Source organism: Panthera pardus, unplaced genomic scaffold (assembly GCF_024362965.1).
Source record: "Panthera pardus isolate Hobbes unplaced genomic scaffold, ASM2436296v1 HiC_scaffold_16, whole genome shotgun sequence".
Classification (NCBI taxonomy): Eukaryota; Metazoa; Chordata; class Mammalia; order Carnivora; family Felidae; genus Panthera; species Panthera pardus.
This window is the reverse complement of record NW_026526721.1, coordinates 128,550,568-128,578,411: the sequence shown is the minus strand read 5'-3', so window position 1 is coordinate 128,578,411 and position 27,844 is coordinate 128,550,568. Positions and strand designations below refer to the sequence as shown.

Sequence of the window (27,844 nt, the reverse complement as noted above, 5' to 3'; positions counted from 1 at the left end):
ATCTAAACAGATGAACATATGTGGGCAGTGGGGTGGGGTAGAGAGAGGGAAACAAACTATGAGAGACTCTTAAAGACAGAGAACAAGGGCTCCTGGGTGGCTCAGTTGGTTAAGTGTCTAACTTTGGCTCCGATTGTGATCTTGCAGTCCATGAGTTCAAGCCCTGTGTCAGGCTTTGTGTTGACAGCTCAGAACCTGGAGCCTGCTTTGAGTTCTGTGTCTCCTTCTCTTCCCTTCCTCCATTCACACTCTGTTTCTCTCTCAAAAATAAACATTAATTTTTGTTTTATGAAAGAACAAACTGAGGGCAGATGGAGGGAAGTAGGTGGGGGATGGGCTAGATGGGTGATGGGTATTAAGGAGGGCACTTGTAAGTGATGAATCACTGATTTCTATTCCTGAAACCAGTGTTGCACTATATGTTAACTAATATTTAAGCAATAAAAATAAAAAAGACAAAAAATTTCATGAAAAAAGAAAACTTAATGTTATTTCTCCATCTACTTGTAAAGAATAGTAGTGTGTGCACTTCCTGGGAGATTTTCTTCTTTAAGAATTCCAAACAGCACATGGATGGCTCAGTTGGTTAAGCGTCTGACTTCAGCTCAGGTCATGGTCTCCTGGTTCGTGAGTTCGAGCCCCACGTTGGGCTGTTTGCCAACAGCTTGTAGCCTTGAGCCTGCTTCAGATTCTGTCTCCTTCTCTCTCTGCCCCTCCCTGACCCCTGCTCTGTCTTTCTCAAAACTAAATAAACATTAAAAAAAAAATTTTAAACAATTCCAAACTAAAAAGCGAAAAACAAAAAACAACAAATTCCAAACTAAGCATTTTAGTTCCATTTATGACTGCAATAGAAAAACTGTATTTACACTGTCCACCTATGCATGCACAGAACTATGTTGTATAAAAGATAGTAAAAGCTACCCAAGTGCTTAAGACTGCCATTCCATTTCTGCTTAGTTAAAAAAACAAATTGAAAGTTTCTAAGATGCTGCCTGTTGAAAACCCTACTATAGACTTCAGGATCTCCAAGCTCTCGATTAACTAAGGTATAAATGGGGAGAGGAAAGATCACATATAATTTAAAATATAGTTAAACCAAAACTACTCAAAATGTAGTACCAAAATTTTAATTGTAAACATATTTAGTTCAAAATGTATCCAATGTTCAGACATACATTGACATTGTAAAACATCATCAAAAAACATAAATAGGTATTTTTGGTGTGTATGCAGCTAAATATCATATTACTTACTCCACAAAGAAGTGGTCAAAATATGAAAATCAGATTTTAAAAGATCAAAGTCTGTTAAAATATACTGCTGGATTTTTTGTGGAGAGAGTTGTGCCCCAAAACATGATTGACATGTCTGTTCATTAATATGTATTTCTAGTAGTAGACACATTGTAAAATACAGATATTTGTGCATAATTGTGGTGATTTTGGTTTTGGACAAATGCATTATCTATGTATACTTTATGGGCATGTTTAATCTTCATACTGATGTGTCCACTTGTAGACAACAGTTAAACCTCATGCCGCCCTAGCCCATGTTCCTAACATTTAGATAAGTGTTGAAGATTAGGCAACTAAAAGCAGTGGGTATTATTAGCAAGAGGCAGCTCTGTGAGGTGAGTTGGTCTTTTTTGTTATTTTACTTATTTGTTAACATGAAGTCATTGGTTCACACTTTCTCCTGACATTTAGGTAATTCACCACCGGATAAATAGTAATGGTGGTAACTTGACTTTCCATTAATCTGTGTCTCCACAATTGTCATTTGTCCACACTTACTAGATACATGAAAGAAGTTAGCAAAGCTATAGAATAAATAGATGAATGTGATATGCTTTCAGAGAGTAACGGTTTTACTTGAGGATGTTGAAGACAAAATAAACAAGTTGTATTGATGATAATTTAAAAATTATTTTTATATTAAAATGATGTGTACATATTACAGACTATAAAGTAAAATGTACATGATTTTAAAGGTGAAACAGGAGACTTCAAGGAAATTTCCTGATCAGAGAGGCCACTTTACACTATACCCAAGACTTCAGAATATGGGATTGGGAGGGGGTGAAGTGGTATATATTAGTTCAATCTAGTTATGTGTTCTTTTGTGAAAAGATTGAGAAGCACTGCAAGGGGGCATGAAGAAAAATAGCATAAAATTTAGTTCGATAGATGCCCATTTAGTTACAATTAGGATGGGACTCCACTGAATTAAACTTTTTCTGAAAAAGCCTAACTCTTAAATGAGCCAAGCGTAAATCACTAATTATCCTGTTTATGGGGACTCAAGATTAAGAGAAGAGTTTAAAGAAATAGAAATAGCTAGATTATAACAATTTCCTGATAGAGAAACATTACTTTCCTCATTTATTTACTTTATGTCTCATTTACCCTTTTGGTGTCAAAAGTTCCCATGACTTATGCATACTTGCAGTCTTGCTGCTAAAGATTCTCTACAGCTCAGACTTTGATGATGATGATGGTGATGATGATGATAGTCAACACCCATATAGTGTTGATCGTATGTGAAGCACTGCTATAGATGCTTTGCATTTAGCCCTCACAACAACCCAATGAGATAGAGTTACCCGTATTTTTCCATTTTACAGATGAGGAAACTGAGGCACAGAGACTTCAGTAATTTTCCCAAGGGTATGTTGCCTAGAAACGGTAGAACCAAGATTAGACCCCAGGCAATCTGGTTCCAGAGTCCTGCTCTTAAATATTATCTTTCCTACTTCTCATCACCAAAATTATTAAACATTTAGGGCTTACAAGGCTAGAATTCATGAAGCTGTTGGAAGTGATGTTGGAAAACTGCTTTGAGTCACATGAACAGCATTAACAAATGAAGATCTGGTAGAATTAGACAATCAGGACACAGTAGATGCTTCCAGAGAGAATCATTTGGCTAACAAAGGAAATAAAATGAAGCCCTGAAATAGATTTTGTTTAAATTACTTTCATTATGGTCCTTGTTTCAGCAGCCCATGTACTAAAATTGGAATGACACAGAGAAGGTTAGCATGGCCCCTGCGCAAGGTTGACACACAAATTCATGAAGTTACTTTCACTATAATTGTGCTGTGAACATCCCGTGTGAAATAAAGGATGTTGTATGGTAGGTATATTAGTTCTGTCAGGAAAAACACATAAGTTCCAAAAAGCATTACATTTGGTGTGTATTCAGAGAATTAGTGACTTTTTACAAATTGTTTTCAGATAAAGAAAATCTGTATTAAGTGTATGCTTAAAAGTTAACTTCAGTCTAGTTACTGACACAGGAAACTAGATAACCATAGGAAGTTGATGGTGCCAAGTGTCAGTAAAGGTATGGAGGAGTTTCATCTGTGATCCAGTTGTCCTGTCCCAGAAGAGAAGAGCCTGAGTGGCCTTACCTATGTCCTGTCACGCCAGATTTCTTTATTTGTCTTCATCGTAAGTGAGGAAATCACTCAGGGGCTGCATTGCTCCTTATGATTGCTCTGAACTTGGAAACTGCATGTGTGTTTAATTTCACTCCTGTTAACAGCTTCCTTCCTTAGGTCTATGCTTTTTGAGGGCAAAATCTGCATTCTTTCTAAATACTGTTTAGGGTCACTTCATCACTAAAGTTGCCCTTCCCACAGCCTGGACTCAGAGATTATCTTCTTATGAAAGACCCCACTGCAAAAAGAGAAACATTTTCAGGCACATTTAAGTGGAATATATAAAGATTTTCCAGGAATGATTTTGCTCCAAGAAAATGAAGCTTTCAGCAAACCAAATCCAGAAGCATGAATTTCAGTTAAACAGAGGAGGGGAGATGGTTCACTGTCACCATATTAATCTTGGATTTTGATCATTGTTATAAAGGTTTAACCAGCTAGCTAACATAAAAGCAGTTCTAAGTCCAGTCTTTGGAAGTTCTCATATCAAATAATTTGACAGTGACCAAAATTAAATTTCAGCTTTTATGCTTTGGGCCCTGAAAATAAGAATGTGGTTAATATTGAAACAGTCTAAATATTCAGAAGTCTTTTTGCCCAGAGAATTGCATCAAAGATATCTTAAGACACAATGAACCTTTGCCTTAGAGGCAATAGTCTTTGCCTCTAAACTCCAAGTCTTCTTTGCCTAGTAATCCACCTAGTAGATCCCACCCTATCTAGGCATTCCCACCTGGCTTGATCTGCCACCAGGCTGCCATTTAACTGTCAGATGTGTCAAGGTCCAGTAGTTTCTGCATGCACTTGACTGCCAGCTTTTTATTCCAATTTTAATGGAAACAGAGTCCTTCCTTCCCATTGTAGATCAATTAACCAGATTGTATTGAGGGCAGAGAAAATTAACTTTTCCTTCCAAGACCAATAGTCCTAAGGAAAACATGAAAGATTAAAATTTACTTTTCTCTAGGAAAATTCATAGGTTTGAGTCTCCACAGAGAGTTGTCTGAGCTTACATGTCAGTGGGAGCTTTAAAAAGACCTGCTGGGGATCACTCTTTAAAGAGAATAGCCTGAGATTCCAGTGTGGGTTTGTTGCTGGCCACATTTGTGCATTAGCAGACCATAAGAAGGGAATTCTAGGAATACTAGGTAGTGGCAAACGTTGTCATATTGCGGTTTTTATTGTCTGCTGGTTTGAAGGTTCACAGTAAAACATTTTCTTCCCACGTTTTAATATTCTTGTGCCCTTAAACACCGTCTTAGGCATTTATGTCTGCCTCAGCCAGCAAACCATTCTTCCCTTATTCCAGGAGCACAGGGCCCAGCTAGAGATGTGCTAAATACAGCTGTCCTTTTAACAAAGCCTTCTGAAGTCCAGATATGATACTCCTTGTGAAACAGACCTAAACCAAATATGTCTTGATAAGAGGATTCTGTGAGAGGTGCACCTGACTCATTTTTGTCGTTTCTTGCATTAGCATCCTCACTATATTGTCCAGTCCAGACATCTTTCTAGAAATAGCAGATATTAATCTTTAGCTAGAAGTAGAGAAGACTTTATTATAAAAACAAAAATATTAGTTGGAACTGCTTGACTCCTCACTCTGGAATGAGTAAATATATAAAAACAAATAAATGTATGTCTTCACAGATATTACAATAATACATCTTCTCTTCCCCTCTAAGTCTGTCTCATTATAGGATGTTATTCTTAAGGCACAGTAGGTTTATGACTTCAGCATAGGAGACTGGTGAGACAATGGGTATGAAAGCAGACACTGAGGAGTGAGAAGGTCCATTAAATTATTGTATCTGCCCCGTAGGTATAGAGAAGACAAACCTAGAGGGTCCAGCTCATGAGGCTCTTCTATAGTGCAGAGAGACTGGAATTGGGAAGAAGGAAAAGATGATATGAGAAAAGAAATGTCTGCCTCTGTCCTGGCTAGGGTAAAGATGGGCAAAGGAAAATAAAAAGAGGAAGGGAAACAGAAATGTGTGTAAGAAAGGCATCTCCACAGTTAGTTCTGCACTTTGGTGTTGAGAGACTGAGGACTTCAGAGTAGCCCTGCAGACTCAGGGTTCTGCCCCTGTGCTCTTAGTGGGACTGGGGACTGCGAAGGAGCATTGTGCTCTACAAGCCAATATGCAGCAGCTCACTTATCATGCAGCAGGTTTGCTGAGGTGAGAATCAGAATCATTACAGCAGATGTTGGGGCAGACGCCTGGGCAGGGGGCTGAATGGTAAAGGAGCACACTCTGGGGTATGCAGCCAGCCAGGGCTGAACAACAAAAGGGCATTGGCAAGACCTACCTGGGAGCATTACTGGAGGTAAAAGAAGTGGCCAGCATGGTACTTTAGCATCAAGAGGCCAGAAAGACACATGGTGACAGGGAAACGAGATGTTACTACAAACCAGTGGGTGCCAGGCAATGCATATGAAAGGACTGACACAATGCCAGATGACTGCCCCCAAACCCCATCAGACACTGGGCAGGGCTGGGTGCCAGTAGAGGAAGGCAGAAATCTGTCAGGGTATCTGAGTATTTTCTAAAGGATAGTATTGACATTTTAACAGTATTTAACAATATTTATTCTTCTAACCCATGAGCACGGAATGTTTTTCCATTTCTTTATATCTTCTTCAATTTCCTTCATAAGCTTTCTATAGTTTTCAGCATACAGATCTTTTACATCTTTGGTTAGATTTATTCCTACGTATTTTATGCTTCTTGGTGCAATTGTGAATGGGATCAGTTTCTTTATTTGTCTTTCTGTTGCTTCATTATTAGTGTATAAGAATGCAACTGATTTCTGTACATTGATTTTGTATCCTGCAACTTTGCTAAATTCATGTATCAGTTCTAGGAGACTTTTGGTGGAATCTTTCGGGTTTTCCATGTATAATATCATGTCATCTGCAAAAAGTGAAGGCTTGACTTCATTTTTGCCAATTTTGATGCCTTTGATTTCCTTTTGTTGTCTGATTGCTGATGCTGGAACTTCCAACACTATGTTAAACAATAGTGGTGAGAGTGGGCATCCCTGTCGTGTTCCTGATCTCAGGGAAAAAGCTCTCAGTTTTTCCCCATTGAGGATGATATTAGCTGTGGGCTTTTCATAAATGGCTTTTATGATCTTTAAGTATGTTCCTTCTATCCCAACTTTCTCGAGGTTTTTTATTAAGAAAGTTGCTGAATTTTGTCAAAGGCCTTTTCTGCATCGATTGACAGGATCATATGGTTCTTATCTTCTCTTTTATTAATGTGATGTATCACGTTGATTGATTTGTGAATGTTGAACCAGCCCTGCAGCCCAGGAATGAATCCCACTTGATCATGGTGAATAATTCTTTTTATATGCTGTTGAATTCGATTTGCTAGTATCTTATTGAGAATTTTTGCATCCCTATTCATCAGGGATATTGGCCTTTTTTTACTGGGTCTCTGTCTGGTTTAGGAATCAAAGTAATACTGGCTTCATAGAATGAGTCTGGAAGTTTTCCTTCCCTTTCTATTTTTTGGAATAGCTTGAGCAGGATAGGTATTATCTCTGCTTTAAACGTCTGGTAGAATTCCCCTGGGAAGCCATCTGGTCCTGGACTCTTATTTGTTGGGAGATTTTTGAAGATTGATTCAATTTCTTTGCTGGTTATGGGTCTGTTCAAGCTTTCTATTTCCTCCTGATTGAGTTTTGGAAGTGTGTGGGTGTTTAGGAATTTGTCCATTTCTTCCAGGTTTTCCAGTTTGTTAGCATATAATTTTTCATAGTATTCCCTGATAATTGCTTATATTTCTGAGGAATTGGTTGTAATCATTCCATTTTCATTCATGATTTTATCTATTTGGGTCATCTCCCCTTTCCTTTTGAGAAGCCTGGCTAGAGGTTTATCAATTTTGTTTATTTTTTTAAAAAACCAACTCTTGGTTTCGTTGATCTGCTCTACAGTTTTTTTAGATTCTATATTGTTTATTTCTGCTCTGATCTTTATTATTTCTCTTCTTCTGCTGGGTTTGGGGTGTCTTTGCTGTTCTGCTTCTATTTCCTTTAGGTGTGCTGTTAGATTTTGTATTTGGGATTTTTCTTGTTTCTTGAGATAGGCCTGGATTGCAATGTATTTTCCTCTCAGGACTGCCTTCACTGCATCCTGAAGCATTTGGATTGTATTTTCATTTTCATTTGTTTCCATATATTTTTTAATTTCTTCTCTAATTGCCCGGTTGACCCATTCATTCTTTAGTAGGGTGTTCTTTAACCTCCATGCTTTTGGAGGTTTTCCAGACTTTTTCCTGTGGTTGATTTCAAGCTTCATAGCATTGTGGTCTAAAAGTATGCATGGTATCATTTCAATTCTTGTGTACTTGTTAAGGGCTGTCTTGTGACCCAGTATGTGATCTATCTTAGAAAATGTTCCATGTGCACTCGAGAAGAAAGTATATTCTGTTGCTTTGGGATGCAGAGTTCTAAATATATGTGTCAAGTCCATCCCATCCAATGTATCATTCAGGGCCCTTGTTTCTTTATGGATCCTGTGTCCAGATGACCTGTCCATTGTTGTAAGTGGGGTACTAAAGTCCCCTGCAATTACCACATTCTTATCAATAAGGTTGCTTATGTTTGTGAGTAATTGTTTTATATATTTGGGGGCTCCCGTATTTGGCGCGTAGACATTTATAATTGTTAGCTCTTCCTGATGGATAGACCCTGTGATTATTATATAATGCCCTTCTTCATCTCTTGTTACAGCCTTTAATTTAAAGTCTAGTTTGTCTGATATAAGTATGGCTACTCCAGCTTTCTTTTGGCTTCCAGTAGCATGATAAATAGTTCTCCATCCCCTCACTCTCAATCTGAAGGTGTCCTCAGGTCTAAAATGAGTCTCTTGTAGACAGCAAATAGATGGGTCTTGTTTTTTTATCCATTATGATACCCTATGTCTTTTGGTTGGCGCATTTAGTCCATTTACATTCAGTGTTATTATAGAAAGATACGGGTTTAGAGTCATTGTGACGTACGTAGGTTTCATGCTTGTAGCGATGTCTCTGGTACTTTGTCTCACAGGATCCCCCTTAGGATCTCTTGTAGGGCTGGTTTAGTGGTGACGAATTCTTTCAGTTTTTGTTTGTTTGGGAAGACCTTTATCTCTCCTTCTATTCTAAATGACAGACTTGCTGGATAAAGGATTCTCGGCTGCATATTTTTCTGTTCATCACATTGAAGATCTCCTGCCATTCCTTTCTGGCCTGCCAAGTTTCAGTAGAGAGATCAGTCACGAGTCTTATAGGTCTCCCTTTATATGTTAGAGCACGTTTATCTCTAGCTGCTTTCAGAATTTTCTCTTTATCCTTGTATTTTGCCAGTTTGACTATGATATGTCATGCAGAAGATCGATTCAAATTACGTCTGAAGGGAGTTCTCTGTGCCTCTTGGATTTCAATGTCTTTTTCCTTTCCCAGATCAGGGAAGTTCTCAGCTATGATTTCTCAAGTACACCTTCAGCACCTTTCCCTCTCTCTTCCTCCTCTGGAATACCAATTATGTGTAGATTATTTCTCTTTAGTGCATCACTTAGTTCTCTAATTTTCCCCTCATACTCCTGGATTTTTTTATCTTTTTCTCAGCTTCCTCTTTTTCCATAATTTTATCTTCTAGTTCACCTATTCTGTCCTCTGCGTCTTCAATCCGAGCCATGGTTGTCTCCATTTTATTTTGCAGCTCATTGATAGCATTTTTTAGCTCCTCCTGGCTGTTCCTTAGTCCCTTGATCTCTGTAGCCAGAGATTCTCTGCTGTCCTTTATACTGTTTTCAAGACCAGTGATTAATTTTATGACTATTATTCTAAATTCACTTTCTGTTACATTGTTTAAATCGTTTTTGATCAGTTCATTAGTTGTTGTTATTTCCTGGACGTTTTTTTGAGGGGAATTCTTCCGTTTCGTCATTTTGGATAGTTCCTGTAGTGGTGCCAAACTGCGGGGCACTTCCCCTGTGCTGTCTTGAATAACTTGCGTTGGTGGGCGGGGCCGCAGTCAGACCTGATGTCTGCCCCCAGCCCACCGCTGGGGCCACAGTCAGACTGGTGTGTGCCTTCTCTTCCCCTCTCCTAGGGGCAGGATTCACTGTGGGGTGGTGTGGCCTGTCTGGGCTACTTGCACACTGCCAAGCTTGTGGTGCTGGGGATCTGGCCTGTTAGCTGGCGTGGATCAGCAAGGTGCACAGGGGCGGGAGGGGCAGGCTCAGCTCACTTTTCCTTCAGAGATCCGCTTCAGGAGGGGCCCTGCGGCACCGGGAGGGAGTCAGACCCGCCGCCGGAGGGATGGATCCGCAGAAGTACAGCATTGGGTGTTTTTGCGGTGCAGGCAAGTTCCCTGGCAGGAACCAGTTCCCTTTGGGATTTTGGCTGGGGGATGGGCGAGGGAGATGGTGCTGGCGAGTGCCTTTGTTCCCCGCCAAACTAAGCTCTTTTGTCCCAGGGCTCAGCAACTCTCCCTCCCGTTGTCCTCCAGCCTTCCCTTTCTGCTCTCCAAGCAGAGCTGTTAACTTATAACCTTCCAGATGTTAAGTCCCGCTTGCTGTCAGAACACACTCCGTCTGGCCCCTCTGCTTTTTCCAGACTCAGGGGCTCTGCTTGGCCGGCGGGCCACCCCTCCGCCCTGGCTCCCTCCCGCCAGTCCGTGTAGCGCGCACTGCCTCGCCGCCCTTCCTACCTTCCTCCGTGGGCCTCTCCTCTGCGCTTGGCTCCTGAGACTCTGTTCTGCTAGTCTTCTGGCTGTTTTCTGGGTTATTTAGGCAGGCGTAGGTGGAATCTAAGTGATCAGCAGGATGCGCGGTGATCCCAGCGTCCTCCTACGCCGCCATCTTCCCAGGATCCTCCGAACTTCCTAAAGCAGATGTTTAAATTATAGTACTGAGGCAAAGTGTAAGGTAGATTGAACATTTAGTTACATTGAAAGGCGATATATCAGATGTGATCAGAACCAATTTTTTTAAATAATGGTTAAAACAAAGAATGATAAATAATTATATTTATATTTGTATATATCTTAAACATTTTATTTTAATTTACTGTTAATGTATATTCATACAGCATTCTTTTAATGTGGGGCCAACATCCTTTCTTCATATATTGGTCTTCCAATTAGTGTTCTTATTTCTAGCATTAATTAAACCTATCATGCTTTGTCTACAATTTCTAACTGTATTTTTTTACTAGGTCAATAACTCCTTAAGCCGCTTGCAAAGAATTTTGAGATAGAATCTTAGTTTTTTTTAAAGTTAAAAAAATCTTACAATTGCCTTGACACTCCATTAAAATCATTGTTAAAGGAAACTCACTTTAAGTCTGTTCAAAGCATTCAATTTAGTTTTCGTACAGACAACTCTTTATCTTCACAGTCGTTTTTTCCCCTATTTTGCAATGTGATTAATTATATTACATAACTAAAATAATACATAAGGTGGTCATAAATAGATTTGGGGACACAATTGACTTTTGAAAACAGACACTGTGTAGACATCCCAGACAGAAACCTGTAACCTGTGAGTACTCTGCATATCACAGGAAACCGTATGGTGAGGAGACGGAATGGAGGGTGCTGGTTAATTCAGCTGGTTGTTTAAATGGAGATTGGTTAAGAGTACGAATAGTATAACATTTTCTCTGTAACAGCAGGTGATGGCTCAAAAAGAAGGCCAAATTAGTTATGGATAGCACTTTAACATTTTGTTAATTAAAAAGATTTTTGTAATTAAAAGATCTTTAATTAAAAAGATTTTTGTAATTACATTGTCCTCTGCACTTTCCAGTTGCATGCTCTGTGGGTTCAACTTTGAAAAAGCCCACTATATACATTCATAATCAAACCATGAATGTATATCGTTAATTTGTGCATGGATATTCACTGGAACATTGGCTTTTTTCCTGCTGATCCTTTTCCATGATATTCTTGATTACATGATAGTAAACCAGTAAGGTTTTTCTTTCTTGTCTAAAGTTCATCTTGGTTTCTGCTTTCACACCTCCTGGAAGGTCTCTTAAAATATGGTCTTCATTGCTGTATTTGTAAGGAAGTTCCTTCCTGCCACAAATTCTGCAGAATTATAGCTGTCTGCTCTAACCCAGGTTAGAGTTGCCTTTGTTGCTCTGGCTTTGTCTATTCTCTAATCTGTGTCCTGTTTCAGTGCTCTGACTAAAGAATAAATAGGGGATATTTTAAGGTACTTTTGGTTGGAAAAGTAACTTTCTCATTGGGGGTCCCAGCTACAAGCAGTTGTTTCCCCCATTGAATGGACATGTCAGTGCTTTCTATTGACTCTTATACTTCTCTGTCCTTTACCCTACCTGCACTTCTGCCTATCACCAAAGGTGCTTGTGTTTTCCGTTTCATGTCCAGTGCCATGCAGGCTTCTTGTGTTCCATGCTTGGGCACTATTTATATATGCAATAACCCAATTCCTACTCCCTGCGGCCACCTGAACCTGAAGTGGAACAGGTGGAAAGGAGAGTTGGTACGCTCTTCCTTGACATTCTACCCATGTGTGTATTTACCTTTTCATTTGCAGAGCTAAAGATCCTACAGGCTGACTTCTGGCCATGGCATAGGAGGCAGAACTGTGAGTGTTTGTTGACTTCTGCAGCTATAGGAAAACTTTGATCTAGAAATAAGCAGCTGCCTCCAATATGTTTAGCAAATGAACTAAAGATCTTTTCATTCTGTCAGAGGATGCAGATTCCAGAACACGGCTGACATCCTTCTCAGCTTGGAGGATCAAGAGTAATAAGCCATTTTTTTGCTTTAATTTTGATATTTTTGCCAGAGCCAACACTGTTCACTTCAATAGGAACTATTAAGGGTTGCTTCACAGTGTTTGTGATCCATTAGTAGCATATTTCTGAATCTTACTTTCCAAACATTGGTGGTAAAAAGAGTTGGTTAACTTCCCCCAACCATTTGAATTAATCCTACTGTTCTCTTCCTATTAAATATAACTTGTAACTAATTCCTTACTGTCCTAGGTCTGACCACGCCTGCAGAGCCATGTCATATAAAATGATTTTTTTTTTTTTAAATTTTAGAGAGAACATGCATAAGCAGGGAGGAGGGACAGAGGGGAGAGAGAATCCTAAGCAGGCTCCATATGCAGCGTGGAGCCCGACGTGGGACTTAATCCCACAACCCTGGGATCATGACCTGCCGAAATCAAGTCAAGAGTTAGACACTCAACTAACTGAGCCACCCAGGCACCCCTAAAATCATTTTAAAATGCATAGCATCAACCACTGTGTTGGGTCAATTTTTAATACTCTGAAAAGACTTAGAAATCAGACTCAGTTTAAAACTTAGTCTATCCTATTTGTGAGTAGAAACAGAAATATCAGTTGAGAGCATATTGTGACAAATCTGTGGAAAATATGTCCTCCATTGATCTGTGCAATTATCCCTGGAAAGAGCATATAAGGAAAGAAGTCTCCCCAATCTAAGTTTCCTTTTGATAAAATCTTGGCAATAAGGTTGGCAACAGCTTTTCTAATCCTAGGTTTCAAGTCTTTAAGAATAATTTTGTTGGATGATGCCTACTTTGAGGATATGATATTTTAAATATCATATTGCTTCCAGACATCTGAAGGTTTAGCATGCAAATTAGTATATAATTTCTCCTCGGTGTGTGTATGTATGTGCATGTTCTGTCATATCAAATCACTTCATCATATCAGAGAACGAGACCTTGGGCAGGCAAGTCAGTTAACCTTTCTGGGCTGTCGTCTCACATGTAATGTGAAAGAATTGCACTATGTTTTATTCTAAGCTTTTCACAGTTATAACACTTTTTCATTCTAATAGGAAAGAATTTTGAGATCACATGCTTATATGTGCCCTGCATATGCAAATTACATAGACTAAAATTTTATTTCTGAGAGCCTGGACTAATAAGATGCACGTAAGCTATTCTCTTAACTTCTGTTTTATTTCTTTATATATGTAAAGTGAAAAGGTGTCAAAAAAGATTAAAATCTTTTTTATTAATGTTTATTTCTGAGAGAGAGACAGAGCATGAGTGGGGAAGGGGCAGAGAGAGGTGGCGGGAGGTAAGGAGACACAGAATCTGAAGCAGGCTCTAGGCTCTGAGCTGTCAGCACAGAGCCCGACATGGGGCTCAAACCCACAAACTGCGAGATTATGACCTAAGCCAAAGTTGGACGCTTAACCGACTTAGCCACCCAGGTGCCCCAAGATAAAAATCTTTTTTGAGTAAATATTGGATCCACACTTAAGCGGATCTTCACCATCAACCACCACTGCCCACCTCCAATGTTGGAAATTCTGTAACAGAATGGTGTCATATGAGCTACTGAAGGATTGAAGGGTCAGGAGAAGAACTTTGGGCCTATGTCTCCCAGGGCTGTCACCAGCTCAGTAAGTAGTGGTCTTGAGGGTGCTCTAACAGGACAATTTGGCTTTCCTAGCAATTTCCTACTCACATTCAGGAGAGTGTTATAGCTTACTTTAAGTTTTACATTTATCAGGGCACCAATCTCTGGAAAAGGAAGAAGACAGGAACAAATAATCTGTAGGCTTAAAAAAATTCTGAAGGCTCATGTGCCACTTCTTCTTGGAGCCATTAAAAGCTGTCTTTAGACTTAACTCTCTGTCTAATCTGCTAAAATGAGAACCATGGCTAGTCCTCACCTCCTTTCTTGATTCTCACACTCCATTAACATTGAAGCCGGTTTGTCACATTGACACTGAGGAATGTTATTATTCAAAGCTGAATTAAAAAGGGAATTTATATAGAACAAAACCAATAAGCCAAGCAGCCTTGACATTTAATTTTCTTGGAAACCTTTCTCATTGAACCAGAGAAGTCTGCATACTACACATTTGCAAAATGAAAAGTGATATAGTAGGAGGATAATCTCCTCATATAAATGATGAGTAAATAATCTGAAAGAGATTAGATGTTAGAGATGGTCATTTCTCCTTGCCTTGTCCTCTTTCTCTACCCTGAAATGACATTTATGAGTTCCAGCTTTTAGAGATGGTTTCTTCTATTCTTTTTGTTTTTGTTTTCAGACGTGAGGGTATGGGGAAGTGGGGGAAGGGATAATTCTTATTTATGTTTTTGGCCATCAATTTTAAGTTTTCACTGTTAATACTGCTTCTTGGCACATAAATTCAGAGTATCAGTAACCAAGAGACCCCTCAAAATCCTAATGTAAATTGTGTAAGTTTAGTTCAAGACACTTTTTGGCTCTTTAAGGTAGGCTGAACATACAGAAGGAATCATTTCAGGATCCATTTAGCTTTCTGCTTTAGAGTAGGTAGTGGTTGTTGTTTTAACAAAAAGTCAGATTCTCAGTAGTTTGACATGATAAAAATTTATCACTCACATCCTGATTTAGTGTAGATTAGCAGGAGGTGAGGTGAAGGGTCCTGTTCTATATAGTAATTTGGGGACCTAGAATTTCTCTATAGTGTGAGTTCGCCATCTTCTCACATTCAGCATCCCTCCACTGGATTCTTTGTATCTACCTGCGAAGGAAGTCAGAAAGAGAATGTAAGGTCATGCAGAATAGAGATAGGTGGGTCTGTTTGCAGGTTTTAGACTAGAATTCAATCACGTGGTTTTACTTAACTGCAGGAGAGCTTTGGAAATGTAGTTTAGCACTGTAATCTGCAGAAGGAAGAAATGAGTTTGGTGACACATAGTACTGACTCTGCCTTGGTTCCCTTTCCTCTTGCTACCCATACCTGTGCACACAGTCCTTGTCTTAGGGTGGTCTACCTGTGATGACACCAAGGCATTTAGTTTGATCTAGTGGTTAGGCATCCTTTTGATGCTTTTTTATTCCATTTGCTTTTCTCTGAAAGGAAGTGACCTTTACACATAGAGGATGACTTTTCTACTGTCAGGGGTAAAAATGTGTAAATATAGACTCTGCTTGAATCCCCGTATTTTTAAACTGGAATTCTACAGGGAGTGGATGCTAACTGTTTCATATATACTCAGGGGAAGAAGAGATATCATCCATTCATCTATTATTTTGGGAAAAGCTTTAAATGATCTTCTCTATCAAGCTGTTCCTGTGTGTAGAAGAGAAAATTACAGAGCTTCAAGATGACCAGATGATGAAAAGAAAAACCAGAGAGATTTTAGGTTAAATGATAATGGAATAAAGTGACACCATGATGTATAGTAACAGATTATTGTTTTGAGACACAATGTTCTAGAAAGATTCATTTATGCCCCTTGACCTTATTCCAAAATTCAGGGTCTAAGCAGTTCTAAACTCAAGTTGGTTCTTTATTAAGAAGCAATTCAGACAAGTGAAGGACTTGTAGATAAGGCCAAAAAAAGTAAAGAAACTTACAGGAAACTAATAGGAGTCAAAGATAGGCCTGTATACTTCTACAGCAATTTTAGTGAATTCTTCAGCAGAGCATGGTAAAGGCATAGATTGGCATTTTGTTGGACATGCTGGTATTTCACAGGGGAGGTTTCTACCCATGGATATTTAGGGTCCATCAAATATGGTTCTGTATGCTTTTGCTCAAAATCCCATACCCCTGGAGGGGTGTGGAAAATGAAGTACTACTTATTGATTATAGTACTGGCTTTATCTGCCAACAGAAGGCCAGTACTGCAAGAAAAATCCCATTTCCATGGCAACAGTGATCTCTACTTTTAACTGGATATCATGTGAAGAAGAAGCTATTTTTTTCTTTAACCTTAAAGATTACAATTTTGAGAAAACGGGAATGATTTTTGGCAGTAGGGTGTTGTTAGAGCATCTGGGCCAAAGGGCTAATGTCCAGGGTGAAGGCTTTTAGGACTTTTAATATGTCAACCCTGACTTTATATCAGGGCAAGAAGCAGAACTTAAACCATATCAGACATCATTTTACTACTCAGGAACAGTGACCTTTTATTCCAGAGGTATCTCAAGGTTAAAAGAATAGGACATATCCATTTCTCTGAATATTACCAGATGTTCAAAAATGAGGGGAGAGAGGAGCCAATTAAATTAATCTTTATTGGATGTTACTATGTTCTTTTCCTGATAATTTCTCCTTCTCTCTTCATTAAACCTGTTAAGACCGTGGAGCCAGCCCTATAAGAGATGCTTGTCACCCTGGTCTAGAAAACTGAGCTCTAAAAGCTTTGCTGTTGAGAAATCCTCTGCCATTTTTGTTTTAAAACCTTAAAATGTCAGTAAGTCTGCTCAGCCAGATCTCTTCAATAAAGAAGTAAGGAGGAATCTGGGTATGAGATGAGACCTGGCACTTACTGATCACATGCTCTGTGCCAGGCACCGTGCTGGCTGTTTGAGCATAGTATGTGCCATCTTCCTTGCTCTTGTGAATAAAGATCATTGATTGACAGTGGATATCATTAGAGGCAGTCACTTCTATATGAGGATCTAAACTAAGAGTTCAATACAACATTCTATAACCATTGGTGCTAAGTATATTATGATCTATCAGAGTTGACTGATCTGGTATTTCTGTTAAACAGTTGTTCTGGTGGTTCATTGCAAACAAACAAACAAAAATCCTAAATATGCCAATATAGTTGATTTTTGTTCTTGATCAAAATATTAAAATTTTCATTTAGAATTATTTGGAGGAAGTTACATAATGTGTTTTTGAGTAGTACCACTGTGAATAAAATTTCAGTATGGGGGGTGGGTACTTTAAGGGAGACAGCCATTCAGATTGTTCTTTTAGAAAAATGGAGGTGAGAAGGCAAAATCAAAAGGGGATCAGCTTTTACAAAGTATAATCCCCAACAGAACTTTAATAACTAGGTTTTAAATTCACCAAGGTTTTCTCCTTCACTGGTCACTACCTTTGTTTAGAGTAAATTTTCACCTCTCTTATATGAAATAGGCATCTTCTCCTTTGAAGTTTTGAGAAATGTTTTTAAAAGTCCCTCTATTTTTCAGAGTGCTTGATTTATGCTGTGGTAGCAAACTACCACAAAATAGCAGTAGATGACAATCACAAGTTTATTTTTCCCTCATGCTACATGCCAACAAGGATGGGCTGTAGCTTTGCTTACTCATCTTTACTAAGACCTAGGCTAATGATATAGCCTCTGGAACACTGCCAGTTTTGTGGTAGTAAGAAAATCATTCCATCCTGTTAATGGAGCAGTGGCCATTAAAGCTTCAGTCCAGGATTGACATGCATCACTCCTGCTCACATTTCATTAGCCAGACAAATCACATCACCAAGTCTGGGCAGGGAAGGAAATCCTTCTTCTCTTTCTAGACTTAATCTTAAGTACCTTGAACTTCTTGGGGGGAGAGGTACCCCCTTTTTCTTTTTCCTGGGTCATGTTGTCCAGTTGGGGACCACCTTAAACCATTCAGTGGTTTTTTAAAAGGTTATAAAGCCACACCTTTAATTTGGTCCTTGACCTGAGACTAAGATTTAATTACCTGAATTGTTCAAAGGTCTCCTCAGTTTTTTTGTGTTACAGTATGGGTAAAGAAGTTGGCTCTTCTAATCCTACAAGACTTGGAATTTCTGAACTCTTAGTCCCTTTCATTTCTGCTTATAAACTGTCCATTTCTTTAATCATCTTTTTTCATGGTACAGTTGTCAGATGCAACCAACAGCAGTCAAAGGATGCTATTAGCATCCCATTTTTCACCTTTTTCACCTAAAGCAACAAGCTTATCAGGTGCATTATTTGTATCCTAAATTGTCACAGGTGACAGTTTTTAAAAAATGTTTTCCTGAGGCACCTGGGTGGCTCAGTTGGTTAAATGTCCCACTCTTGGTTTCATCCCAGGTCATGATCTCATTGTTCATGGGTTCTAGCCCCATGTCAGGCTGTGCACTGACAGAGTGGAGCCTGCTTGGGATTCTCTCTCTCCCTCTCTCTGACCTCTCTCTCTCAAAACAAGTAAACTTAAAAAAAAATGCTTTCCTACTGCAAAATGGATTGCCACTCTCCCAGGCTCTGCTAAGAGTTTCCATACAGCACTATTGCCTGACCCCAAGTTAATGCCCTATATTTGAGTGCTTTTTGTTGTTACAGGAACACTCCATTCCTGATACCAATACTTTAATTTAACTTTTTAAAGTTTATTTATTTATTTAAAGATAGCACAGGAGGGGCAGAGAGAGAGAATTGCAAGCAGGCACCCTGCCGACAGTACAGAGCCCAATCTGGGGCTCCACCTCATGAACCCATGAGATCATGACCTGAGCTGAAACCAAGAGTCAGATGCTTAACCGACTGAGCCACCCAGGCACCCCTTAAATTAACTTTTAACTTAAAATTTCCTTAGTCATCCTCAACCCTGCATTAAATGAAGATAGTAAATCTTGCACTGACTCTTGTTTTGTATAGAACATGGGAATAGGACAACTCAGTCGGTTGAGTGTCTGACTTTTCATTTTGGCTCAGGTCATAATCCCAGGGTCATGGGATTGAGCCACATGTTGGGCTCTGCACTGAGCATGGAGCCTGCTTGATATTTTCTCTCTCTCTCTCTCTGTCTCTCTGTCTCTCTGTCTCTCTCTCCCTCTCCCTCTCCCTCTCCCTCTCCCTCTCTCCCTCCCTCCCTCTCTCTCTCCCTCCCTCCCCCTCTCACTCCCAGCCCCTCTCTCTCTCTCTCTCTCTCTCTCAAAACAACAAAAAACATACATAATCACTACATAAACAAATACACAGTATAACTATGGTATTAAAATTTGGAGGGAACATTTGGGAGGAAATGTCCAAAAAAGTCTGCTAAGGGGGAGAAGTAATGAAAAAGTTGCCACATCATATTATGAACTGTGTATCATTCATAGAGTTTTAGTCTTAGTTTCAATATTGACAGTTAATCTGTATTTCCTTCTAGAATGTCTCCTTCAAATTTTTTACCTGTAATTTGAGTTGGTTGCCACTAGATGGCAGCCTCTGGTCTCAGAGTCCAACCAGACAGGCTTGGCTATGTAGCTAATGTAGGCTACAAGGAGGTAGTAAACTTTTAGCAAGATTTTAATGCCTCTCTCTAATGCTTCTACAAAAATATAACTCTTGATTAAAAATGAAGTATAACACTTAATAGTACATTGGTTTTGTGCATTTAAGTAGCATCTTAAATTTGTTTAAAAAAAATTCTTAATGTTTATTTTTATTTTCAAGAGAGCACGCAAAGCGGGGACGGTCAGAGAGGGAGACACAGAATCTGAAGCAAGCTTCAGGCTCTGAGCTCTCAGCACAGAACCCAACTCGGGGCTTGAACTTCCAAACTGTAGGATCATGACCTGAGCTGAAGTTGGATGCTCAACCGACTGTGCTACCCACACACCCCAATAACATCCTAAATTTAAAGCAAGATTTTTTTTTTTTTTTTTTTTTTTAAGATTTACTTTATTTTTGAGAGAGCACAAGCAGGGAAGGGGCAGAGAGAGGTGGACAGAAGATCTGAAGCAGGCTTTGTGCTGATAGCAGCCAGCCCAATAAGGGCTCAGAGTCACAAACTGCAAGATCATGACCTAAGCCGAAGTCGGACACTCAACCAGCTGAGCCACCCAGGTGCTCCTAAAGCAAGATTTGAAGAAATAACACAAGTTTTGGGAATTTTTACATATCCTTGATGTTTGCTTAGTTGACCAGAGTTAAGCCAATTAATAATGGTAACTCAGTTTACTTTTCTCAGAGGCAAATTATATTCTCCTTGGAGCCTTAGGAAAGTTTGACATTAAAAGAAGAGCATATATACCCTTTTTAATAATTTTTGTTTAACCTTCCCTGTTTCATAGCATGAATTTCTTCTCTTGAGTTTCACCATGGAAACAACCCTCCCCTCCCCCCACCTTTATTTCTATTTTGGCTAGTTTTCAGTGTTGCAAAGAGGACTCCTGTATTGTGATGAGATATAAATATTTCCCCTTTGAAGCTTCTTAAAAACTCTAGGCCTTTTTTTTTTAAGTTTTTTTTATTTTTATTTTGAGAGAGACCACACACGTGCACATAGGGGCAGGGGTAGAGAGAGAGAATTTCAAGCAGGCTCTGTGCAGACAATGTGGGGCTTGAACCCAGGAACTGAATTGTGAGATGACCTGAGCCAAAATCAAGAGATGGACACTTAATCAACTGAACCACCCAGGTGCCCCACAACTCTAGGACTTTTTAATTTGGTGAGAAATAGATGTGTGATATGTGTGATTGTTGAGAGATGTAGGTGAAGGAGGAATTATAGCAGGAGAGAATTTTGGAGAAATTAAGTCTTGAAGCAATTATGTTTGAATTGCTAGAAGAAAGTAAAGAAGACATTCCCTGTAGGGGATTAATATTGAAGTGGAAAAGGGCAGCATGAAGTTCGTGTGTGAGTGTGCATGGAAAGATGTAGGTAAGAACACCAGCTTGACAAAGAAGAAGAATGTGTTGGAAAGCAATACAAGATGCCATGGGAACATGCTGAGGAAATGTGAAATATCAGACAAAAGGAAGCCTGAACGGATTTTTGAAAAGGAAGTTTACACCATATATGTGTGTGATTTCAGAAAAAGAAGTCAGTGGGTATAGCAGAAAATTGGTGAGTGGACTTTTTCAGGAATCTACCTGATGTGTTACTTAATCTAGGACATAGTGCATTCTTGATTTGGGAGACAGGGCTCTGGGAAGGATCTTAACATTGTTTTGCAAATTAATATTTCTTATGACAAAGGAAATAAAAACGCATGGATCTAATCTCCCAATGTGTGTAGGGGGGAGGGGCTAAAGAGGAGGTAGAATTTTGTCATTAAACATAAAAATAGTTTTTTAGAGTTACTTTTGTTCCTCAATTTTTAAAAAAATAAAAAAGAGAAAAGATACACCTTTTGACCACTTTGTAGAGGGCCAAAAGAAATAAATCATCAGAATTAAAGAAAAGCATTTATTAGGAGCCTTTGTGACTATTGATGATGTGGGGATTTGGTGGGTTTGGGTTTTTGAAGCTAATTAATAAGAATTGAGTATATCTTTATACCTAAAAGAGAGCAGCATGGTTTTGATCCAAAGACAGTGGGCTTTAGCAGTCCTTAATTAGAATCATGACTCTGCTATGAGCTATCCTTATGACTTTCTGAGTGCTCCAAAAAAAAGCAAGGACACTAAAAACTATTTAATGATGTGAAGCCACCAATGAAAAGGTCCCATCTAGCATGTCACTGAGCACACATTCACTGCATAGTAAATGTTAATTTCCTGTGCTGGTACCTATAAGTTAAACCTATATAGTGCCTGCATGAATGGTAGGGCCTTAGACCCACCATTAGGTCTATTTCTGGATTACGAATCAACTAAAGTAAAGAGATGGGCATATTTTTTTTTCACATAATTAAGCTTTTTATATAAAAATTGGGCTTACTATTAAACTCCCTAAATACAAGCATTAACTAGATCTATCATATTTATAAAACATTTTATTATAAGTTGCAGTTAAATACAAATACTTAGGAAGAGTAGGAACATTAATTCTTAAATCATATCAACCTCTACTTAATTTAAGCTCACCTTTTTTGCCATGAATTAGTAATGTAAGTAATTTCACTGGACACTTCCTTGAAATCCTGACTTTCCTAGAGCATTTTCATGCCAGTTTTGCTGTGGGCAGATTTCTGCATTTATTAATAATAACATTTCAAATTAAGCTTCTTCTCTAGTGACTACACTCGTTCCAAACTAGACAAAGAAAAATAGTCTTTTCTGCTGTACTTTTTAAACCAACTTCCTGAATATTCAAACTTATCAGCATCATAAAAGGAAGTAAAGCCCAATGATATATTTGCCATTATTAAATCCCATAATTTACTTTTCTAATCAGCAGGGAAGCTAATTCTCTTTTTCCAAGTTTCCCCATCCTTGCTAGCTAGAAAGTCTACCTAGGTGTGGTGAGGATCAAAATGTGGGTTAGTACCAACTTCCTTTCTGATGCAGAACTGCTTTTTTACATTAAAGGCTTTAGATTTCCTTTCTGGTTATAAATTCAATCTCATGAAATTGGAACATCTTTAATCCTACTTAATATAGCCAAAATCATCTTTACTGTCTTTCATCAATGTTTTCTAATTTTCAGAGTATAGGTCTTTTACCTACTTGGTTAAATTTATTACTGGGTATTGTTTTGTTTTGTTTTTGTTTTGTTTTTTTGGTTCAATTGTAAATGGGATTGTTTGCTTAATTTCTCTTTCTGCTTCATTATTAGTGTATAGAAATATAATGGATTTCTGTACATTAATTTTGTATCCTGTGACTTTACTGAATTCATTTATCACTTGTAGTTGATTTTGGTGGAGTCTTCAGGGTTTTCTATATATAGTATCATGTCATCTGCAAATAATGAAAATTTTACTACTTCCTTACCAGTTTGAATGCCTTTAAAATTTTTTTTTTTTCAACGTTTTTTTTATTTATTTTTGGGACAGAGAGAGACAGAGCATGAACGGGGGAGGGGCAGAGAGAGAGGGAGACACAGAATCGGAAACAGGCTCCAGGCTCCGAGCCATCAGCCCAGAGCCTGACGCAGGGCTCGAACTCACGGACCGCGAGATCGTGACCTGGCTGAAGTCGGACGCTTAACCGACTGCACCACCCAGGCGCCCCATGAATGCCTTTAATTCCTTCTCACTGTCTGATTGCTGTGGGTAGGACTTCCAGTGCTGTGTTAAATAAAAGTGGTAAGAATGGACATCCTTCTCTTTTTCCTGACCTTACAGGAAAAGCTTTCAATTTTTTCCCTTTAAGTATGATGTTAGCTGTGGGTTTTTCCTTTAAGGCCTTTACTATTTTGAGGTATGTTCCCTCTAAATCTACTTTGCTGAGCATTTGTTTTTTTCTTTTAAATCATGAGTGGTTGTTGTATTTTGTCAAATGCTTTTTCTCCATCTATTGAAATGATCACTCATCATCAAGGACATTCAAATCAAATGAAATATCACCTTATATCTGTCAAAATGTCTAAAATAAAAAACTTAAGAAACAACAAGCGTTGGTGAAGATGTAGGGAAAAAGGAACCCTCGTGCACTGTTGATAACAATGCAAAGTGGTGCAGCCACTGTTGAAGAAAGTATGGAGGTACTTCAAAAAATAATAATAATAAAAATAAAACTACACTATGTGACCCAGTAATTGCACTATTGGATATTTACCCAAAGAATACAGAAACGCTAATTCAAAGGGATGCATGCACCCCTATGTTAATTGCAGCATTACTTACAGTAGCCAGCTATGGGAGCAACCCAAACGTCCATTGATTGATGAACAGATAAAGAGGATGTGAGATACGCACACACACACGTACAGACATACATACACAATGGAATATTATTCAGCCATAGAAAAGAATGAAATCTTGCATTTGCAACAACATGGATGGATCTAGACAATATAATGCTAAATGGAATAAACCAGTTAGAGACAAATATCATATGATTTCATTCATATGTGGAATTTAAGAAAAAAAAAAATGAACAAAGGAAAACAAAGAGACAAAACAAGAAATAGACTCTTAACTACAGAGAGCAAATAGATGGTTTCCAGAGGGGAGGTGGGTGAAATAAGTAAAGGGGATTAGGTAGGAGTGCACTTCTCCTGATGAGCGCTGAGTAATGTATGGACCTGTTAGATCACTATATAGGACACCTGAAACTAATATAGTACTATATGTTAACTATGCTGGAATTAGCATTTTAAAAATATAGCCCAGGGGCACCTGGGTGGCTCAGTCAGTTGAGTGTCCGACTTCAGCTCAGGTCATGGTCTCGTGGTTTGTGGGTTCAAACCCCACATCGGGCTCTGTGCTGACAGCTCAGAGCCTGAAGCCTGCTTCGGATTCTCACTCTCTCTCTCTCTCTCTCTCTCTCTCTCTCTCTCTCTCTGCCCCTCCTCCACTCATGCTTTGTCTCTCTTTTGGAAATAAATAAACATTAAAAATATATATATATAGCCCAAATCATAAGAATATAAAATTTGACTTGAAAGAACTTGTTTGAACATGGTATAACAGTTACCATGCAACACTTACATAGTAAAATCCAGCACCTGACCTCAGGGAACTGACGCTGGGTATGTTTGTGTGTCTATGTGTGTCTGTGTGTCAAAGAACAGACAGGTAATGCACAACTGTTTAACAGTCTACTACATAAATCATAATGTCTTACGCCTGGAAAGAAAAACTTGTCCCAATTATGCCCTGAACTTTCCCATATTTGAACTTTTTTGTCCTGTTTGCGATATATGAAAGAATAATGAAAACAATTGTAAGAGTAGACCACTAATTACATTTCTATCTCTTTATAATTTATAACATACTTCCACATGTATTACCTAATTTAATATATGCAATAACCAACTCTGAAGGGTGATACTGTTTCCTATTTTATAGGTAAGCAAACCAAGGCTCACAAAATTTAAGTAACATATAAGATCTAAGAGACAAACTGGGACAACATCCAAGATTTCCTAACTTAGGCCCTATGCATCACATTTATTGCTTTTTCATCTAAATAGTCCTCTTGACCTCCTACCCACCCTTTGAGGTTCTGCTGGGCTGCCATCAGGTCCTGTGGGATATTCCATTCATCCCATCTAAAGGAAATTCTATTCTCAGCTCTTAGAGCATCGCATATTTCTGTTGTGGTTCTTAACCTACAGTGCCTTTGTGTTATCATTATTGCTGTATTTGTCATTTTCCTCCCAGATTGGTAAGCTCCTTGAGTCCAGGGGGTTACCACTTGCTGGCAGTAGGCATGCAGGAAGAGTGAGTGAGTGAGTGAATAGAATGAATGAATGAATGAATGAATGAGTGACATTCCAGGAGTCTCTGCCATCAAGCAGTGTTGTGATGATTCACTTAGCCAAGGATATTTCCTCATAGAGTTGCCAATAAAGGGGGAAAATGAGCTCAGATATAAGATGAGGCTGAGTTTTGCTTACACAGGCATAGTGCATGGTGAGCCATGATAAGCACGCCTGTTTGGCTGTGATCTCTTTAAATTCTTTTTTTTTAATGTTTATTTATTTTTGAGACAGAGAGAGACAGAGCATGAACGGGGGAGGGTCAGAGAGAAGGAGACACAGAATCTGAAGCAGGCTCCAGGTTCTGAGCTGTCAGCACAGAGCCCGACGCGGGGCTCGAACTCACGGACCATGAGATCGTGACCTGAGCTGAAGTGGGACACTTAACCGACTGAGCCACCCAGGCGCCCCTGCTGTGATCTCTTTACCATGGTTTCTTTCATATCTCTTTTAGGCTATATAATAGCTCTGGAGCTGTCAGATAAAAATGCTCATCTTTGTCTCTTGTTATTAAATAGTTCTTTCATTAAAATTTTTTTTAAGTTTTATTTAAGTAATCTTTATAACCAACATGGGGTTTGAACTTACGACCCTGAGATAAAGAGTCACATGCTTCTCTGACTGAATCAGCCAGGCACCCCTAACAGTATCTTTTAATTTGGAGTGATGCAGGGACTTTTCCACCTTTCCCTCCATCTTTTGCAGGTAGAAGCATATCCTTTAGCTGTTAGTAAGCCATTGGCCACACTGGTCTCCTGGTCATCTTCTCATTGTTGTGTGTGTTTTCATCTCTATGTCTCCCTTGACTGTACTCTGTTTGGAACAGTGGGGGAAATTTTCTTTGAAGGAGGTCACGCTGGCTGTCTTTAATAGTCATCTTGTGATAAAAATCATTGTAGAGCTATCATAGTATGTGCTGCTTTATTGAGTGGACAATCTGCTCACAGTTGTTATGAGTAAGGATTCCACAGAGCATTTTCTTTCCATGTAGCCTATGAGCTTAGAACTTACTAATAGTATATTAGACCGGTGATGAAATGGAATTTATTTAGCAAGATAATTACAAAACAAGTACAGTGTCCCTTTCCAGAATATATAGTGTCATAGTATGATGGTAGCCATGTAGATTGATCTAGTCCTTTTGTAAGATCACTTAGCATCATTTGTAAGATCATTTAGTATCATAAATTTATGTATATACCTCTCTTGACCTGGCAGTTTCCTTCCAGGAGTCAAGTCAAAGGAAATGATTCAAAGTGAAAAATATGAAGACAGTGTAAGGGGATTGCACTCAGCAGGGTAAAAGAAATCATCACAGCAGCTTAACAAAATGGACCTTTATCTTTCTCACATAACAAGAAGTGAGGAGACCAATATTCAGGGCTCCTGAGGCAGCTCCATCATACCATCAGCCTCCCAAGCAGTGGTTTTTGTCCTCACTGTCCCTTGTGGATGTAGGATGGCAAGTTTATTTCATGTCATTGTTCCAGATGGGAATAGAAAAAAATAAGGAAGCCAGCTTAAACTTTTCTAGGGTGAACTTCTGTTTCTCATTAGTTAGAACTATGTCTCTCCTAACTTCAATGGAGACTATAAAATTAAGGTTTGGCTCAATGTTAGAAGGTGCAGGAGAGACAGTAAAGTATCTCCCAAAATGAGAAGGCACTTTGAGACTGGAAACCGAAGCAGACCACTCCATACAGTTTACCGAGTTTTATTCAGGGTAACTTACTGACAGGGGGATTGAGCAAAGGACAATCCACAGCAGGTGCATAGTTATTCTCCACAAAATCTTACCTTAGTCCACAGATTTTATAGAGTGAGGGGACATGCCAAAGGGCATTGTAATGAGATGTTACACACACCTCATGGGGCTTACATGCATCTAATTGACAGCTACCTTTTAATTAGATCTTGTGGCACAACCTGTGTATTGGGAAGGGGAAAGACTATATTATCTCTAATAGATTCATGGGAGGCCAAAACAAACCTCCCCCTGTCCCAGATGTGGCAGGCATTTCTAAGGTATGTATATTAATCTCTCTGGGGCTCGGAACATGTAGCCCCAAAAGACACCGCTGAGCTAACATGAACAAAATGGAGGACCAAAGATAGAGTCAGTATGGTCAGCACGCCTACAGTTAGCTATATTGGGTCAGGTTAACCCAAATAAGGTTTTGTTAGTAAGGTATACTGAAAGAATGTCTATTGATAAAACAACTAGTAATATTTTCCATAGTAATCAAAGTACTGAAGATAACAAAAGCAAAATAATGATGCCCCTCTTAATGTCTGTTTGCAGAGTAATAGGTAAAATGATCTATTATGTGATGGAATATTGTGTAACTCTATTAATTATAGTTGGTTCAGGAAAACAGAAGCCACTCTGTGAGGAATAGGAAATATTTTTTTTAAATTTTTTTTAACGTTTATTTATTTTTGAGACAGAGAGAGAAAGAGCATGAACGGGGGAGGGTCAGAGAGAGAGGGAGACACAGAATCGGAAGCAGGCTCCAGGCTCTGGGCCATCATCAGCCCAGAGCCCAACGCGGGGCTCAAACCCACGGACCGTGAGATCGTGACCTGAGCCGAAGTCGGACGCTTAACCGACTGA

General features: G+C 39.0%; 1 protein-coding gene and 1 non-coding gene across 3 annotated transcripts in view; both read left to right on the top strand.

The window, feature by feature from the left end:
* Positions 1–27,844, top strand: part of TMEM108 (transmembrane protein 108) — a 364,334-nt gene that overhangs the window by 146,313 nt on the left and 190,177 nt on the right. The window lies entirely within an intron of this gene.
* Positions 2,988–3,095, top strand: LOC128777447 (U6 spliceosomal RNA). The gene has a single exon (XR_008422707.1). It is a non-coding gene; the product is annotated as a U6 spliceosomal RNA (small nuclear RNA).